Here is a 6,051-nt window from a genome sequence, read left to right on the forward strand (position 1 = left end):
CTACTTCTGAATGCTCAAATAAATTAATTTGATTTTCAGGAATGTTAATATGGATTTTTAAAATATATATTTCTTTCCACTTGCTTCCTGGTCTTCATTTTGATTTTAATTTTTATGTTTATTTGTAATACTACAGGTAGGCAACAGCAAAAAGTTTTAACTAAGTAGAAAAATTTCAGTTTTCCCTTCAAGTAAAGCTCATGGTACTTCTCGAGACAGGAACTTGTATTTTAAAAAAAAAAATAGTAAAAGAATTAATCCTATTAAGATAAGAATTCAGTAAATTGTCTTGGCTGTTTCAAATACAATCCTCAACAACTGGCCCTCCACCAAAAGTGAATTCTACCCTGCCTTCTTCAAATTAATAATATCTATATAATTCTTTTTGTAACAAGACATGAAAAGAGAATTATTGCCTTCAGGATCATGAGCTCCTCTGTCAAAGTGCCAGATCAGAGCAAGATTTAAGTGATCCTAATCTAACCGTGCAAATTTGTTATTTCGACAGTTCATTTTGGTTGTTCTCCATTGAACTAGCTACTGTAATGGTCTTTCAGCACTTGGGCATGCCAAGTTAAACACTTCTAAGGTAGGAGTCTGCCCTTCAGACAGCAGTCCAAACCCAGGGCAAGGCAATAGCCCCATCCTGCTCTGGCACACGGGAGAAATCCAGCATTTGCTTCACCATTAGGTTTGCAGGTTGTATGGGACACACTGCAAGCATGGATTGCATCAGAACACATCATTCACAGTCTTCCCAAGTGACAATGGCTCTTGAGTGATTTACAATTCCTTTGAAATATGCAACTTGTTGTGGTAGGAGGTTTTCTGATTTCAGTTGTCTCTTCTGAGAAAAAACTTTACGTCCTGTTTTTGACTAAGGATCATGGGCTCAAACTGCTTGACATAAAGGTCACTTCTGCAGAGACAAGAGTATTTGAATTGCCAGGGCATGGAGGCACTTTGGTTTAGTACAGATGCACATAATTCATCACGACTAGCCCCTCAGTTATCCCCCTAGATTGCCTCTAATTTCCTAATTTAGAGTTAATTGTGCAGAAGTATAATGTAAATTCGGCTGTTTTTGTCATAGCTCACCATGGCTGGAAACCCTCCAATGGCTGACGAGTGGGCTTAATGAAGCACCTGACCTTTCTCTGAGCCATCTCCAAGCTTGTTAGCTCTCATGTTAATGACAGAGCTTGAATAGATACGGTGTTATGTGCTCAGGGGCACACGGGTACCAGCGCTACACGTGAACAAAACATCACTGAGATAATCTCATAAAGCATTCCTTAACTGGGATGTTGCAGAACTATGGTTTCAAGGCAACCTTATTCATTGTACAGACAGAAAAAGATGGGAATTACAGTTTAATTACTGTGTTATTCTCTATTTTTACCTACAGGAACCGAAGGTATTTACTTATTTACTTTTTATTGTACCCCACAATTACTGTGTGGTACTCAACATGAAATTTTTTTTTTCCATATTTGCTGAGGTTTAACCCTGGTAGGCAGCTAAACACGACACAGGCATTTGCTCACTTGCCCTACAGTGACATGGGGAAAGAGAACTGGGAGAGTAAAAGAGAGAAAAAAAAAAAAGAGAGAAAACTCCTGGGTTGAAATAAAACCAGTTCACCATGAAAACAAAACAGAATAAAGAATTCATTCATTGCTTACCATGGCCAGGCAGGTGTTCATCCATCCCCAGAAGGGCAAGACACATCACTGGAAATGTCCCCCCTTCTTCCTTCTTCCCCCAACTTTATACAACAAGCATGATTAATTTACTTGTGGAATATTTGTATTTGTAGCACTATACAGTGAGGGTTGTCTTTATTTGTGTGATATTTCCAAAATATGAGGATTGGCTTTTTCAATGCATTTTTTCAGATCACATGCTGAGAGAAAGTTCAATTATTTGCTGTGTCCACATCAGAGGTTTTTTTTAGGTTGTGCATTGGGGTTTTTTTCTATCAAAATAGGAAGCACAGCAAAAATTTGCATTACCAGCCACATGTGATTAGAAGTCTAGAGGGTTGGGGTTTTTTTGCCTTTCTGTGTTTCATTGCTTCTCTTTTCTGTTCTGTAACAGGGAGCACTATAATCAACAGAGAGGGGATGGTATCTTTAAAACTACATGAATTACTTGAAGGGTCTATTAACTTCTTTTTGCAAAGCTATCAGGTTTTGTCTATTTTGTGTTAATTTTTTACATTTTTGTTTCAATTCTCTTTTAGAAGGCCCATTAGTTATAAAGCTAACCTAGACAGTAAGAACTGATAACAGGTGATAAAAGTCAAGTAATCCAAGTAGTTAAAAATCTTCTTTATTAAAAGGCTTTTAGCTACAATATATCTATAATTTCAACCCTGTTTTTTCAAACTTGATTCTTTCCCTGAAAACTCACACAAATAGGAATTTGCAGCATAGACAAAATGCATAGAAGTTTTAAATAGATTCTAATTACACATTAAACCAAGAAAAAAAAGATCTGCAGGTAAAACATGACTACTTCTTTCCTTTGGAGTTTCAGGTATACTCACTGAGACAAGAAAAATGAGACCAAAACTAATTTCATTCAGATATTTCCAAAATCAGAAGAAGAGCTAAATATTTATGTGTGGCCATCCTGAACTTGCCTTGGCAAACCAAACTTTCTTTAACTAAGTGGGGAAAAAAACCTTTTAGGAACAGACACAAGAAAAACCTACTGATTAAAAAACCAGGACTAGAGCATCAGTTTTCAAAACTATCACCTTGGACACTATAGTTGCAAAATGTTCCTAAAAATATCGTTGTTAAATTAAAAAAACCCCTATTTTTTGTATTCTTATATGTTCTTTTACATTTGGCTTTAGATTTAATGATCACAGTGAAACTCTCAAAGTATCTAACATGAATCATAGATGTTTTAATAGTCATTTCACAATTTCACTTTCTAGGACAGGCCAGGTAAAAGAAAAGTCAGATTAATAAATGTTTCAATTGACAGTCACATTTTGAAACAGGCAAAAACGAATGGTGTGATCCTGATGAATGAGAAAAACTTGCACCGATATTTCACCATTTGTCAGGTCACTTTTGTCACTGACAAATGAAGGCCTTAGTATAATGTTCTTCTAAAGTAAACTCTGCATAACAGATGTTTTTCCTCCTGATCTGACAGGTATTAAAATGTCCAGTGTGAATCATGGTATCGTTCAGTCCTCATCAGCTGAACATGTCAGAAACAACACGGAGGGAGAGGTCCTGAAATAGAAACAACAAAGGCAGCCACAGTGGGTTGCACATCTGAGCAGGATCCAGATGCCAGGCTTAAACTTGTCTGACACCAGCTTGCTCTGGGACTTTGGGCAAGTCACCCTCATCTCTTCTTCTTTCACTTGTGTAATTGTTCTTGTCTACTTATATTGTAAAGGTTCTCTGGCCTGGACTCTCCCAGCATTTCTACACTGCTGAAATGAGGAGAACACAAGTAAATATCTATACCACTGTCCAATATGGAAATGAATCTGATACCTCAGAAGATACATAACTCATTTATACAGTTGCTGAATCACTAAAACATAAATTACAAGTTCACTAAAATGATTTTTCCCAGTTGCATGCCATCATCCTCGAAGAATGTGTATCATGCATGCCTACAGTGGCACTCTAAATACATATTTATTTCAGTAGTCCTTAATGATCTTTTAAACTTGATTTATTACAGAAGGGTGTAATGTGCCATGTACAGAAGCAATATATTTCCCCCTAAATTTGGTTAAGCTCCTTTTGAGTATAATAGAAACTGAAGGAACATGGCACCTTGTAATTATGCAGCGCTTCTGTAGCCTGAAACCTAGAATAACCTTAGCGAGTCTCCACGATCACATCTGTTCCGCTGGGAGGGAACTAACACTGTGAAATGGAAGTTTTTGAAGTCTGTCTTATTTTTCCTGATGTTACTTGAACCAGGCACACAAAATATAAGTATATAGCAGTAATCATATTTAGAACCAGTGAAATATGGTGTGTTTATATGTACATATAAACTATGAGGTTAAAAACCCCCATGTAATTTATACTTTGACACACACACATAAATATAAATAAAAAAATACAAGCAGCAAGCAGACTATTAATTTACATTTTCCCCTCTTAACCATAGGGTTGCTCATCTCACAAATCATATTTCTACGGGAAATGAAAGGTGCACTGCTGCCAGCATTTTGTAAGAAATAATGACACACTTTACTACCTGTAAGTGCTGACTGAGTGCTTCTGTTTTTCCTTCCCAAGGTGACTGTAACACAGATTGATGAAAGATTCGGCAGGACTACAAAGGTTAAAGATGCAGACCCGGAGCTGGAAGGCAGCCCTGACACTGATGGAATACAGGACAATGAGAGTACCCACATTATTGTCTTACCCTCTGATAACCACTGTAATATAAAAACTGACTAGAGGAGAAGGGAACAAATTAAATCCATTAATCAAGCATATCTGTGCTAAGCAGTTGCTCGAAAGAGATGAAGAAATGAAAAATTTACTGTTTGTTTCCATGCCTGCTACCACTGGAGAAGAAAATTAATTATAAGGCTGAGGCTCAACTATTAGTTAAGTTTTTTCTTGAGAAAGCTATTTATTGGTTTGTCAGAGAACAAATGAACCTCATTAGAGAGATTAGTTTCAGCTGATGGTTTTGCACTAGGACAGGCTAATAACATACCTTTTCAAGATATATTGAAGGAAATAACTTCAGGGAACCAGAGTCAAATTTGTTGTATTATACTTAAATCATAAATGTATGATTCATCACCCAGCTAAAAGTCAGCTCAGTTCTCCTCATATTGCTCTGGTTAAATGGTTATTTAAGTTGCCTGTAGTCAGCTGTTTGTCAGGGATTCACAAAAGGATCTCTCTAGTCAAGGCGTCTCACAGTTCACTCACAGAACTCCTCTCTTGAAGTGCATTATCTGAAACCTAGCTAGTTCTTGAAACAAAAAATACTCCCTTAAATAGGGATTTGGGGGGAGTGTTTTGATTTGTCTTTTTAATAAATGAAACGACAGTCTGATTGAAACTCAGTGGAATTCTTCCAAAAGTTTCTATTTATAAAGCGAATCAATATATATGGTATTTCTCTAATCTACAGAGCAAAGAGTATAGGATGTTCTCCTATATTGCTCTGTCATCCCGCTGGAAACTATTATTAAAGTAGTCACTCTCTATTGGAAAGAAGAGAAGATAGCTCTCTACGAACTGGGAGCCTTCAAAGCAAATTATTACCTGCAGAAGGTCAGAGGAGTTATGCATCCACCAGTGAAAGTGGCTGAGGGTTTGCAGTGCAGCATTTGTGCCAAAGTTTCTAATCTCTTTTTAAACAGGGAGTTCTTCATGGTGAAAGCCTCTGGCTTGCAGTGGGCTTGGTACATCTGAGAAATGCTTTCTTTCACGTGGTGTCCTCATGCCTCATCCTGCAGTAGCAATCTGCCATTATTTTTCACATTTCAGCAACGTTACTTTTATGTTCCTGCCCAAAAAATTTATTTTAATTAACCTTGAATAAAATCACATTTTGCCTGTGTCCTCTGCTGGAACTGAAAAAAAAAGATTAAAATGTTACTAAGGGGATGGAGAAGAAGGAGTTATAACAGCACATGGAAACACATAGTTATGCCAAACTCCATGGGCCTGATTTTCTTAGAAGACCAGCAAAGAGTTGCTATATCCTATAATTACCCTTCTCCTGATCCACACAGCAGCACAATTTGGATTCTTGGCTGCTGAAAAAACCAATATTTAAAGATGAAATTTTGTGCAAGGGATTCCTTCATGGTTCTACACCAAATCCCACCCTAAACCAAGCACTGCCCCTCAAAAACAAACAAACAAACAAACAAAACAGAAAACCAAAAACCCCCCGTTAGATTAAAGAAGTTCATTTTAAATATAGTTTTTTAACTATTAAAAGAACCTGGAGCAGAACAGAAAATCTGACCTGGTGTCTCCATCCCTTTCTGTGGAAGTGATTTAGCTGTATTCCTCTTTCTGGAAGAGC

General features: G+C 37.0%; 1 long non-coding RNA gene across 2 annotated transcripts; it reads right to left on the reverse strand.

Annotated features, from left to right (window-relative positions):
- Window positions 1-2,525: 2,525 nt before the first annotated feature.
- LOC108507661 lies at window positions 2,526-5,542 on the reverse strand. Of its 2 annotated transcripts, none has more exons than XR_001878212.1 (3): window positions 5,280-5,542; window positions 4,249-4,374; window positions 2,526-3,257 (listed from the first exon to the last, which is right to left on the reverse strand). It is a non-coding gene; the product is annotated as an uncharacterized LOC108507661 (long non-coding RNA). The 2 variants fall into 2 exon arrangements; XR_001878211.1 differs by having other exon boundaries at window positions 2,526-3,463.
- Window positions 5,543-6,051: the final 509 nt, after the last annotated feature.

This window comes from Lepidothrix coronata, unplaced genomic scaffold (genome assembly GCF_001604755.1).
Source record: "Lepidothrix coronata isolate B3197 unplaced genomic scaffold, Lepidothrix_coronata-1.0 Scaffold264, whole genome shotgun sequence".
NCBI classification, from domain to species: Eukaryota; Metazoa; Chordata; class Aves; order Passeriformes; family Pipridae; genus Lepidothrix; species Lepidothrix coronata.